Source organism: Mya arenaria, chromosome 16 (assembly GCF_026914265.1).
Source record: "Mya arenaria isolate MELC-2E11 chromosome 16, ASM2691426v1".
Lineage (NCBI taxonomy): Eukaryota > Metazoa > Mollusca > Bivalvia > Myida > Myidae > Mya > Mya arenaria.
In genome coordinates this window covers 36,935,029-36,949,531 of record NC_069137.1, presented here as the reverse complement: position 1 = coordinate 36,949,531, position 14,503 = coordinate 36,935,029, and the positions used below count along the sequence as shown (strand labels likewise).

General features: G+C 33.8%; 1 pseudogene; it reads right to left on the bottom strand.

The window, feature by feature from the left end:
* Positions 1 to 457: 457 nt before the first annotated feature.
* LOC128221199 (uncharacterized) lies at positions 458 to 1,724 on the bottom strand (annotated as a pseudogene).
* Positions 1,725 to 14,503: the final 12,779 nt, after the last annotated feature.

Here is a 14,503-nt window from a genome sequence, read left to right as displayed (position 1 = left end):
ACGCTGAAATAAACAAATTTTCTGTTTCTTTTATACTTATTTTCGGAGTTTTATTAGTTTTTTAATTTATTTTTTAATTACCCCTTTTTTTCAAAAGAGTGATATTTACGACACTACCCGTAGAACGCCCCTCATGCAAATTGAGTGACCTCATTTTTCATTTCCGGTTCGCCGAAAAAATAGTTATCCAAGTCATTTTGCTGTAGTTTAGAAATTACTGATCTTTCAGTGCAAACTTAATAAAAAATAACTCATTAATGAACTTTTATTCATGCATATGTTTCAAAATAATAACAGTTTATTAACAATTAACAAATACAATTAAAGAGCACATGGATACAAACCGAATTACACGCTTCGGCGTTTAGTGAATGGAATATTTCAAGTCGAGTGAGTGTCAGTTAAACAAATGGGGATTTACAAATAAAACGACAGATGTTTAACTTTAAAAACTAGTTCAATTGCTCTCGCTATCTGATATCAGCCGGATTCTCTTGTAGACAGGTCTTCTCTCCCCCTGACTGGAACATGGAGAAAGAATTTGTGGATTTCTGTTCACCACATGCTGCTTTTGTGAGAGAGTGTTTTGTTCTTGATTATTAAAATTGAAAGTGACATTTCCCATGAAATTGGTGTTTACAAAGAAACCACGGGACATGTTCGTTGCAGCATCGGATGCAGGCAAGTTTCTTCTGGATGCATTGGTTGGTCCACCATTGGCATTGGCATTTGACAAAATATCTGAGATCTCCTTCGACTGGTTTGTGTTCAATATACTGTAATTATTCAGGCTGTTTATATTCTTATGGCCTGAAATTTGTACGATTTGGGTGGGAGATACACCTTCGTCGTTGAGCTTCTGAACCATTCGTTTTCTGGCACTGCAAAAGAACATCAACAGATAACAAAATACAGCTGAAACTGACTTAGATGAAATAAAAAAGTGTTTGAGAATTTGTTTTGTTGTTTGAAATATATCAATCCAAACGAGAGCAAGTGTTTGACACGAGCAGCAACAATGGAAAATAACTATTGAAAATATGCTGGAAAAAAATCAGGGTGAGATATTTTTTATTGAATAAATTGTTAGATATGTACCTGTAGGGTGTTATTCTCGCTTCGTCAATGCCGGCATCTGCTTTCATTTCGTTCATGATGTTATACAGTTTGTTAACACCCATTGCAGATTTCTTATACCATCCACCTTGACGTGAAGTACAAATGCTGAGAATAAACGCGCTGTTTTCCTGAAGCATTTCAGTTGGGCGCTTGTCTGTGTTTGTTCTGTATAGATGAACAGGATCTCTTGCAGGGTCTCCCAGCACAGGATAAGCTCTTGGTTGGTTTTGTCTTTTTTTGGAGGAAAAGTTATTTGTTTAAAAATAATAATTATTGATACAATTTTTATATTTAAATCAAATTCTCAATAGCATTGTGTTACACAAAAGTATATTTTATATCTTAGCTTTGATATGACTGGCACTGTTATGTAAATACCTTATGTCGCGTGCATTTGCCCCAGTACGGTTCTTTGTTTTTCTTTCTGTAGACAGCTGCAAGAACTCGCGTCCGGAGCCTTCATCGAGACCAACAGAAACATCACCCCACTAAAGATTATGGATCTCAGTGCCAGTGTGCACCCCGAAGAAAGTGACACATATGAACCACATGGAGTCCATTAATGACTTGGCAGTGAAATCTCCAAGGGTTTTTGCCTCATACATTTTTTCAATGTGCTGATCTGTCAGGGATTCTGTGGCCTTTGGTTTGTTTCCAAGCCTTTGCTTTTCAGTGATTTCTGTTTGCTATTTAGCACATTTCGACATTTTGCAAACTCTATGTCGTTAACGATGCATACTTTTGACTGTGATACATTCAAGTGTCTGTCTATAGAACTGTCAAATCTTCTCAAACTTGTCGGTTCATATTATTCCCCATTTTTTTTGTTACAGATAGCAAAAAGTTGCAGATCAAGTCATTTAGTTGATCAGGTGGAATAAATTGAATGTTGCGGTGTTCTCCCTTGTGAGAAAGAAATTGGCGGAAAACTTTAAGATCACTTTCTGTTTTTTTCACTGTATGTTTTTGTTTTCGTTTTCTTCGAGAAAATGATCTACATTCACAGTTCTGAATTCTCTTATACTCACTATTTTTGACATTTGGGAATGTTCTTCTGCCATGGATCTGTCAGCATAATTTTGAAGGAATTCTGTTGTTTCTCTAGTTGTGTGTTCATCAACTGGTTCAATTTCAAAATCACTATTCAAAAATGCATCCGCATCAAAAATGTTTCCAAACAAGAGATCTAAGTCATTTTCGTTAATTTCATCCATTTTTACCTTTTTTTCTGTGTTAATAATGAAATAAATCACATATTATTTGCTTTTACTTTTTGTCTGTTGTCTAAAGTGTATCGCATGTATATTGATAAGGGAGGTAATTCAGTTTTACTGAAAACCAAGGGAAGTAACTACAATTCATGAAAAAAGTAGTCCCTGCAGGCATTGCAGTGAAAATATCAAATTGATATGTTCACTGTTGTTATTTCACTGTTAAAACTCCATATCTCATCGAAAAGCATGAAAGAAATACTTTATACTACTTACCAGGCGAAAACAGGTTCCGAAAATCTTATTTTGTCATTGTTTCGCCGCCATCTTGCATATCAGACTCCAAAACCTCACTTAAACCGTTGCAGATTCGGATTAAGTGTGAATTTGAAACGGCGATTCTGATCAGTGCTGATTAAGTTTGCTGTATTGGTATATTTAAGCCAACGTCAATATTCGACAGGTGGAAGTGTCGAAGTGTCGAAACACCACGATGCCTGCTCATTTTGTTAAATATACAACACATTTTGGCAGTATAAAATACATGTACTTTTGGAAAATCCGGTGTCTCGAAAGTTCATATAGACAAAATAGGAGAAACAATTTGAACTGTTCCAGTGAATAAGTCAAACCACGGTACTTTAATTTCTACAAACTAGGAAACCTCTTGCTCTTTGTGATGAAATATTTAGTAGGATTATTTGACTTTTACATTTTGATCCTATTTTAGTTGGTCACCCAAAGTTACATCGAAATAAGAAGGAGTTCACATTTATTCCGCTTTTTTAAAGTTCTATAAAACATCCGAACCATTTTTCCTCTTTAATATGCTTTGCTTCTGTAATGACTCTATAGTAATTTTCGGTCTTTTTGAAAATGTGTGTAGTCATAGATGCTCTTAAAAGGGAACGTCATGTGTATTAGACAGACATACAGACAGAAAGACAGAAATACAGAAAAACAGAAAAACAGAAAAAAAGATAAACAGAAATACTATTTATTTGTGTCTCCGTTTTATACATTTGTGATATAAACATACAGTTGAAACAGTTCAAGTTATCCCTTTAAGGATAGCTTTCGTTATTGGTATCTTTGTAATGCATTTAATTAATGGTGCTCTATAACCATATTGCGAGCAATTGCATGACGTAACTTATTATACTGATTGGCCGCAGTGCGCGCCCTCTACAAAGCATGGTTTATTCATGTCTATTTTGCTCCGACCATCGAAAGAAAAAGGTCAGCCTTATGCAGTTCTATTATATTCTGGTTTATTTTCCCACCCTCACAAAACCCCAAACTTCGTCTACATACAGACATATACTTAATGAATGATACTTGTTTCGATACATGTGTTCTGCTTGCTTCCTATATATATTTTCAGAGATTGACTCGAGGTTACAATCCAAATCGTTCTGCACATCTTTCTACCTCACGCCGAAGTCCACCTGACTGATTTCAATACTAGATGTGCTGCAAACCTATTGCGTTTCTTTGCTATTTTACCATTCCATTATTTTGATGTTGCTTTGTGTTTTGTTTTTTCACTGGTAAGGCTCTGACGATAAAAATATCAATCATACCTAGCAGCTGAGTATTCAGAGGGTGTAGTATACCGCTTTCTCAGCATATTCTATTGCTCGGCGATGGCAACTCTCAAATAACAGTTAATGGACAATTTGTGGTATTTATATAGATTGGTCGGATCTGATCATAGATATACCATGACAGGACCGTTGATATTTTACCGACATTTCGTCCGAGCCTTGCCCATTATTTCCCAAACATAAGATAAAGACAATGAAATAAATAATGAAAAGGCAATGTTTTTCGTGAATGTTATGATAGGTAATAGAATATCCACTACGGGCAGTGTTGCTGCACTGCTTCTGATCATAAGTATACCAATACTTATTTGTTCTGAATAAAATCACTAAAAAGGGTTTGAGAGGCTCTTTAAATGAAAAAATTAAAACATGTAATAAAACTTCAATACTCAATAATTAAGACATGTTAAACAAAGCTATATTTGTACAAGGCATGGTATAAAACATTTAGAACTTTTACAATATTAAAGTCTGAACTTTAAAATTTCACGACAGGTTTTGGTATTATGCTTAACAATAGTATTTGCAAGTAGGAATGAATGCTTTGTGTTATCGGAAAATGAAAGGAAGTTATATCGATTCGTTTACTTAAAACAACAGTAAATCCTGTTAGTTATGATATAAAGGGCAATTTTGTAAAACATGACAATTTAAGAACCCAAGTTCATCCCAAATATTGTATATCTACCTATATGCATCAATATGATTATAGATAAATTGTAATACATATTTATATAGGAAAAATGGATAAGGAGGGGATGGGAGAAAAAAATGGGAGAGAAAAGAGGGAGAAATAGCAGGGGGGAATAGGAGGGGAGAAAAAATGGGAGAGAAAAGAGGGAGAAAGAGAAAGAGGAGGGGGAGAAAGATTAGAAAGAAAGGGGAAGGAGGATAGAAAGGGGAGATAAAGAGGGGAAGAAAGAGGAGGGGGAATAGGAGAGAAAGGGGGGAGAAAGAGGGGGAGAAAGAGGGGGATAAGGAAAATTGAGTTGGTAGGGAATAAAGAGGAGAAAGATAAGGGGGAGAGAATGTGGTAAAGAAATATTTGGAGGTATGGGGAAAATACAGTGTGAAGTGACAGGGGAGGAAGAGCGAGGAAGGAGATAAAATACGGAAGTTTAGAGGATGAAAGCACATAAGAAAGTTTTTGAGATAAAAGGGAATAGTGTTAAGGGAAGAGAAACTGTGAAAAAGGGAGGCAAAGATAAAAAAGAAGTCAATATTTGACAGATCTCGAAACATGTGCGACCACATACACATGTACGATAGTGGCTCAAAGAGCCAGAAGGAAAGACAGAAGAGAGGAGACAGATCTCGTACCATGCACGACCACACGTACGAGTGATGGCTCTGAGAGCCAGGCTCGAGAACCAGCACCGCTAGTTCCCGTACAAATTCATCCAAGATTAGAAACCCTGGGATTTGGTCATAAAACAAAACTTGAAGTTAAAATGGCGGATTTATATTACATTTTCGTTGAAATGCTATTTGTATAAATTCATGCAGTGGTACTAGAAAAAAATCCATGTTATTAGATTATATTTTAAGAGCTCTATTCTGGAATGACAATTCTTCAAAAATGAGTTTATTGCCTTATTTTAGCTATTTAGTATTATTTTTATGCCTTCCGTTTATTGCTTATTCAGTCTATTTATATTATTATTATTAAAATTCTATAAATAAGTGTACTATTATAATAGCAATGGTATACAGTAACGCCTTTGGTCATCACAATGAAAGGTGCGAAAACTATGGCCATGAATGAAAATATGACTGTAAGTTGTATACCGGCAGAAAATAATACTTTGACTCTTGAAATATAAGCAGTTCTGAAACAATGCGTTTACAGTTCGACATGGAGGCACCACACCGCCGCATACAGTATGCGGTAGATTTATTACTGCAATTAGGTCGCGTAACAGTGCCCTGCATAAAGCATAATATGAACCATTAAACACCTGATGAAGATGTTAGTTTATTTATTATTTACTGTTTTGGGCTAAGAATTGATACCAACATGAAGGAAATAATATATAGTTGCCGAGAAACAAAAAAAATGCTTAGCCTAATGAAGAGAAAAACATCACTTAAGGAAAACGGAAATGATATTTGTAAAGAAATGTCCGTTATGATTCGAATTATTTCACTTCATATCAAGCAGGCTTAATAACATAAACTAGTTGCAAAGCTTACCAGAATCGCTTGGCCTGAATCGAAAGGTTTTCGTGATGATCTACCCGTACAATAATTCGTTGGCAATCCTGGAGAATCATGGCTTCCTCGTTATCGTAGGTAAATCAAGGCTTCCTCGTTCATACATTGCTGCAACTAATTCACTATATATACATGGTTGGAATGTCATTCAAAAATTTATAATACTTTTCTTTCATAGAAAGTTGTTTGTAGTACCAAATAGCACGTGGGTGTCAAGTCATTGAGTACAAACAAAAATGATATTCACGACTGGATAAATACTACTCCTTCTAACTTCTGTTAAATAAACACCGGACTTTGGTGAATTACTTGTTTAAATGTTTGTTTTATCATATTGTTATTAATAACAAAATGTTTTATATAAGCATCTAGATTTACCTTTAATTGCAAAATAGTTCACTACTACATTCTAACAATCATTTATTTTTTGTTCACATTTTATTTTTATGCTTCTCGCTAAATTTTACCTGTTTGCTCGTAAAATGTTTGTATGCTATAGGCATTATTGCCTGAATGCATTAAAACTTCTTGTTGTTGTTGTTATAGTAGGTGAATCACGGCTTCCTCGTTATCGTAGGTGAATCACAGCTTCCTCGTTATCGTAGGTGAATCACGGTTTCCTCGTTATCGTAAGAGAATCAAGGCTTCCTCGTTATCGTAAGAGAATCAAGACTTCCTCGTTATCGTAAGAGAATCACTGCTTCCTCTTTATCGTAGGTGAATCATGGCTTCCTTGTTATCGTAAGAGAATCAAGGCTTCCTCGTTATCGTAAGAGAATCAAGGCTTCCTTGTTATTGTAAGAGAATCAAGGCTTCCTTGTTATTGTAAGAGAATCAAGGCTTCCTTGTTATTGTAAGAGAATCAAGGCTTCCTTGTTATTGTAAGAGAATCAAGGCTTCCTTGTTATTGTAAGAGAATCAAGGCTTCCTTGTTATTGTAAGAGAATCAAGGCTTCCTTGTTATTGTAGGTGTATGGCTTTTGCGTTTTCGTAGCTCAATCACGGATTCCTCGTTATCGTAGCTCAATCACGGCTTCCGCATCATCTTAGGTGATTCAAGGCTTCCTCGTTATCGTAGATGATTCGTGATTGCGTTATCTTAGGTGAACCACGGCTTCTACGTTATAGAAGGTGAATCCATCTTATACAAACCAATAATGAAAATCGTGCAAATATGATGTGTAGCTAGATTAAAATCAATCTTAAAATTAAAATCTAAAAAAAAATGGAAAAAAGTACTAACTTAACAAAAAATTAATCAATGACATTAGTTTGTAAAAAAAATATAAGATATATCAGACAAATAAAAAAATACTACTATTAATTAATAACAGCAGTGCTTTTAAAAATAATATATTTTCTTATTGTTGTCATTTGCCGTTAAAGGCGTTATTGGTAAATAACAATGTTGCTTACGTTTTGTTTTTTTTTGGTGTTGGGTCGTTAACAAAGGTTTAAGATAACTATGGTACCTCTTGGTACCGTATCTTTTCTTTACATTTTGATTTCAAAAAAAGTATTTTGTAATTTGATGGCCCTACTTTTTCAGTTTATGTATACCACGTGATAAATGACGTCATTTATGTTACGTTGGAAGGCATCATTTTGCTTAATTTGAAGTCTTAAAACAAAGATAACTTTTTTTTCACTACACTATTTTAAATGAAACAAAGGGCAGTCTACGCGGCTTAAAGAGTCCCAACTTTGATTTATTACCTGAATTTGATAAGGTGACTAGTTTCATCAAATACCTCGCCAAAATATTTTTGACAGTGCTCCGCCAGACAGACGTTTTTGATAAAGGTTTGTCGAAGTGTTTTAAGCAAACTAACCTCTCAATCAAACTCTGGTAAAAGACCGAAGGCGAGGCGCTAAAATCGGCGCAGATTGCGCTATGTTTCATTTAAAATGGTGAAGAAATCTTTGTTTCGAAGCAAAATATTGCCTTCCGACTTAGCATTTATGACGCAATTTTTCACATGGTAAACACACTGCTTTTGTTGTTAGGCATGACGGACAAAACAAAGATGTGTATACTAATTGTGTAAAGCAAAACAAAAACGTAGGTCTGAAGAGTCTAAATTCACGCGGAAACGTTTGCTTAATATAACCTTCTCAAAACACGTGGAAAAAATCATTATACATGTATAAATAGTACATTCAAACGAATGTAACCATCAATACTGTTTGCAATACTTTGCTATAAACATTATTTGGAAGAATATACAGTTTCGTGTGTACTGTAAGTTTAAATGCGTGTGCATGAACAAGTTCCCATTGGATAGAGTTTAATTCTGAGGTTCCCAATGGTCTTCCCTATTTCTACTTTCCAGTTTGAGTTTTCACTTATGTAAACCACTTAACTTATTTTATACATTTTCATTGATTATTTACAGAAAAAGTGTGTTAGTATGTGTGTGCTATGAAATACCTTCGTTTTCCTTAAAGATGCACTCTTATTCGCGGATAAGATTTACCACAATTAATAATAATATTGTTTAAATATTCCAAAAAGGATGAATAAATACCAAAAACAATGCTTCTTATGAAGGATACTGAGTTGAGTTTGAAAGAAATGAGCATATAACACGGTATTTCTACATTATAAAGCTATTGTAGACCACAGTAAATTTTTTAGCATTCACCAATCATTATTGTAATATTTGATATTACTTAAGAATTATACCAACTAAGGGACTAGTTCATAAATTGCAGAACTATGCTTTCAATATTTTCCATGTTGCATGATAAAATATGAAGTTTAGTGTGTTTTATAAAACTTTGCACTTTAATTGATAATGAAACATTAAATTATACTAGCCTTGCTTATCATTTTGAAAATTTTGATTTTAAATACCAACGCAATCATAACCACTCGGCCATCTCCAGCAAGCTTCCAGATAGATACTGACCGAGGTGTTCCGATTGATACCAACCTCCAAATAGATGAAGGTTATACGGTATTATTACAATATCCTTCATGTCTCTAAATCTCCTATGCAGTAATCTTTTATCCCCGATCTATTTATTCAAGAGTAAAATGTGTTCACAAAAACAAAAATACAATATATATTTAGCCCGGACTTCACATAATTGGGTTTCCCATGCCGGTACAAATAAAAAGTGAATTGCATGCTATTAAAATATGTATAAGACCAATGACTCTTATTTCTTCCGAAGAAATGTTTGGAAAAAAATAGAATATCTATACATCCGGGCTTAAACTATTGTAACAATATTATCAACCATAATGTCCTTCGAACATATGCATACCCAACATGTTATCATTGAAATAATAACCATTTTTGGTTATCTACATGCACGTTTTTCTTCTATTTTTTTATTCTTGTTTAATATTTTTGCCATTAAATACGTGGTTACAATCTTTTTATCAGTAATTAATATTTTCCATAATTGCATTATTTAGTAAGTAGTTAAAATTGTACAGTCAAAATGTATGGGCACATGTGTATGTATTGATTTTGAATAAGAGTGTCAGTATAAAACAATCAATATAATTATGATCATATTCTCGGACTTCCTTGTCCCAAAATATAGTATGTTATCAATTACATATACACTTAACAATTGTTCAATAATCAATTATTAATCATCCAAAACCACAGAGCGTAACAACAGGAAAACTACAAAACCTATACCATCTTGATCAGGGCACACCACCGAAAGAGTAAGTGCGTGTCTAGACGCCGATGAAAGAATACAACGTTATTATATCGGGAAAATTTGAAGTTAATTTTTGTATTTTTAAAGCGGATTCTTAACTATTAGAGACTAGGCGAATTAAAGTGGAGCATTGCGTTGTTCGGACAACCGTGGGTTTTCTTTTGGTCTCTTAGTAAGGTTGGAGCTTGCGATACAGACGGAACAGAGTCAATGGTTTGATTTCCCGTATGAAAGCTATACAATTTGGACTGTTGGTTTCACTGATATGTTGTGAGATTGGTTTTGTGTCCCGATGAATATATAGTATAGGTTTTGTAGTTTTTATGTTGTTCTGGATGATAATACATCGATTAATAAACCATAATAGTTAATTAATATCATTTGGTTTTGCCAGTGTTAATCACGTGTATGGATGTGTTGGGATCAAATGAAAATATGTCTTTTGCGTGTGTTATTCCTCGTTACCCACCTACCATATGTGATATTTTTTCTCCAAATTAATACCCAACTTTTGTCTAAATGATGGATTTTTCTTTTAACTTTAACAGCAAACCAGTTCATATTTTCTGAAGGTTATAATTTTCATAAAGACATTGTGTGTATTTATTTAATTGATTCCATTAACCTGAATTAAATAGAGAAATGTGTGTTGTTCAAATCTCAAAATATGACCATTATTACCAAATTTCATCACTAGCTTATCAAAAGGTAATAATAATAAATGTGAAATTTGTCGGACAAGCTGTTGGTCTTTATTATCACAAATTGTCCTTCAGTTATGGTACGAAAATAACGAGGAACGACTTCCGCAGTTGGCATATATTTTAGTTTGACCCCAACAAAGTCACCTCGCAGCTAAATGTTATGTTATTGGACGCAAATAGGGTCGGGTTTTGGTTTAAAAGTAAAAAAACATAGATAATTTGAATAATTCATAACACGTATGGTAGTTTTCACCATAGTGTATCGCTCGGTCATCTTTCGTGTCTGACAATAGTAAATAAAGATTAAAAGGATACTTATCTATTATTTATCTGTTTTGAACCTTGGCGTGTATATTTAGCTGACCATTAGGCTAAATAGAGTCACCTGGGTATATCTAAGGATAAGGATAAGATCAATATTGAATTTTGGACCAGACCATCAAAAGTTGTATGTTTATTCAGTATGTTAAATGTTAATTCAGTATAGCTTTAAAACAATAAAGACACTTTATCGATCAGATCCTCAACTACGAGGCGTAGAAATATTAATTACAGAGCATTGCGATCTGTTGGTTAGAAAGACACCAAAAACTTGATATCCGTTATGATGTATAGTGTTCCCGTGTTTACAGTTCCAGAAGTGGGTCATATAACGCATTGCCATCTATGGTAAACGGAACTTGTTACTAGAAACTTCAATAAGCTTGCGTTGACCTCAGAGCATTTCGACCTGTACATTATCAAAGGTTCAGGTGATCTGGATCGCCAGCTAAGGCATCAAAGCTCCCTCAAGAAAAGGCCATTTCCAGAAAAGGTTTTTAAGTGTTTGAAATATGTGTGGCAAAATTGAGCTTGATTATTTAAAAAAATATGGTTGAACATCAAATAATGTTCTAATCATTAGTTCCAATCATAAGTTAAGTAAAGCTAAAAATGATAATATATAAGAGCGATCCTACCATAGGAACTTTACGGCATCGACTGAAAAAACAACCGCAATGTTATGCATCTTGCAAGGTCAAGGTCCACGTTTTGCATCCGTTCTTGGTTTATCTTGAATACAAGATTACAATTATTTTAATTGTACACAATGTGTTGGATGATTGCGAAATTATCCGAATAGATTACTTAAATGCAAAAATCCATGTGTTTACAGGATTTAAGGATAGTATCATGGGTTATCTTTATTTCCTCCCTTTAATTTAATATATCCCATAATGATAGTAGCGTCATTTTGGTGTTATTCAAAAATGTAATTCATGCAAAACTACTATAGTGGTTAACCAATAAAGAGTCGACATAGAACAATCACGATGTTAATATAGAAAATGCGTTAACACATACTCGCATCCTTTTTTATAAGTACATGTAAATGATTTAAAAGAAAATAATTTGGACGTCATCAAAGATTGCCAATCGTATATTTTAATTTAATATTGCATGGATCTCAAGTCATTTTTTACAATTATCAGTTAAAACACACTCGTGCCGAGACGAACACACATGTAGGGGGAGGGGGATCTATGTAGTAATGGTATCCGACCTGCACAAACAAGCTGATTATCCTATGATTCCACTGACCATAATGTTAGATAGTGTTGCCTGGTAAGCCCTTATAATTCTGGTATCGTTAGGAAGTGTATTATTTGCTGTTTACAAATATCGAAATAAACTAACCGAAAATACATTACAGTTACAGTTTCTACAGTATTACAGTGTTTACGTATATTTTCTCAACTGAATTCTGACGTGAAACGCAATATTTTGCCATCTTTTAAGACCAAAAAAAGCGTGTTCGTCAAATCCGTTTTGATAAAATATTTGTATTATATTTTAATGCACATAAAACCCCGTACTTATGCTACCAAAATAGTGTAGGGTCAGCAGGCATACACAATTGACAAATTCGTGTATCGGATACCTTAAGAATTTGTTAAAATCGTTTTCGGGAATAATTAAAACAAACAGTTACATATTTCATCGTAGTGTATGGTCACGTCGAACTATATTCCACTGCCAGCCAGAAATTATATTTATCACAACAAGCAATAATGTAAATATTATTTAGATATTAAGTTAATGGCGAGGGAACGAAGCGAGGGAGAAGTTTGAAAGATTTATAGTTTATTTCAGTCTAATCGGAGTACAATTAAAACGCGTAGCAAACAGCCATTCTTTAAAAATGAGTGTATATATTACAGTTGCACGTATATCGTCTTGGTAAAAGTATTTCAGGAAACGTCGGTGCATGATTTACTGTTCAGGAATATTTATAACATGATTAAAGGAAAACTGTTATAAAATTTAACAATGAAATTTTGTTTCCTTAACATGCACCAAATATTGCTTTGATATAATAATAAGTGTTTGCAACATGGTTAAACATAATGTTACAGAAATAACTAAGATACAAAAGTAAATACAAGATAGTCCTCACTAAACTACAGGTTAACATGCAAGTGTATACTAGGCTATTTAATAAATAAAACATTTTTTCCTTTCTTTTTTTAAGTTTACATAACAAAAATGCATACCCACTAACAAATGTAAACAACTGAAAATTGGTTCAATGGTTATTGCAACATCAAACAGTATTAACTTAATACTATTTTACATAAAGGATTGTATTAATGTGACCCGTTTCAACGCTTGTTGAACAAAATGGAAAAGTTCTTTGAAGTTCAGGTTAATGCTCATGATAACGATTATCGGCCAGTGTCTATCATTAAAGAAGGACCGCCACATCTAAACTTTGCCATAACATATCTTTGCAAGGGTTGTCGAACTACCTTGCAATTGATTTCAGCTACATAATTATGCTAATTATGTAATTTGTAAAACATGAGCTCATTGCGATCATGTCTACTTAAACTAACGGATGTATTCATCGAAAAAATCCACTGAGCAAAATGAGCGAATAACAGCAAACTATAAACATCAGATACAAATTGTTTACGATTGAATGGTAATTATGTGGAGATATTTAAAACCAAATGCATTTTATTTATACCGTACAGTGTATGGTTAACTCTTCCAATTATTGCTTGCTTTGTAAAACCAGTCAAATATTTTTCTATTAAATCTTCCGTTTACCAAACTCGTACATCTATGCCAGTGGTTACATACATATTTGCACTGAGCAAAAAGTATTGGCAACCAGCCCATTTCACCATGCACAGTTGCATAAGTGGTATTTTTACTGACACCCAAGAAGAATCTTATAGCTCAATTCTGTACTGTATTAATACAACTAAAATATTTATCCCCCCCCCAAAAAAAAAGGAAAAGTGTTCTGGCAGTATTAACCCTAGGTAAATATGTATTGCCTAACAATATACACACCCAAATTTCTTCTACCAGATCAAGTGACATACACCAATTTCTCTTCATAGACAAAAGGTACTGTAAGTCATCTTCAGTTTCAGCAAGTGAAACAATATCGCCAGTATAAAGCATAATTGGCTCATAATCCAGATCCTATCTTAACACATGCAAACTCTTTGACATAAATATTAACAGGAACCGTAGAAAGCGAAATCCCTGCCGGAGATCAAATGTTACTGTAAGCCAGTTAGCAAAATAGCTCTTGACACGTGAAAATGAATTAGTAATTGGTATATAAAGGTTTCATAGCAAACACCATATTCACTAACATACCGTTATATGAAAGCTTATGCCACAGTATATCTCTGTTGATCGAGTCGAACTTTTTTTGAAAATCAATGAAAGCACAACATGTAAATAATTCTAACTTCTTACGAGTATCTGTTATAATTGTCAAAAGATGATCAGTTGTGTATCTGCGTCGTCTAAAACCATTCTGCTGATCCACACTGAGATATTCTCGTCAGATCACACAATTCTATCATTTAGTATACTAGAACATACAAATACATGGTTATTCCTCTGTAAGACATGGTTTACGCGGCGGCCTTGATTTAAACATATTTTATTGCCTTTTTTT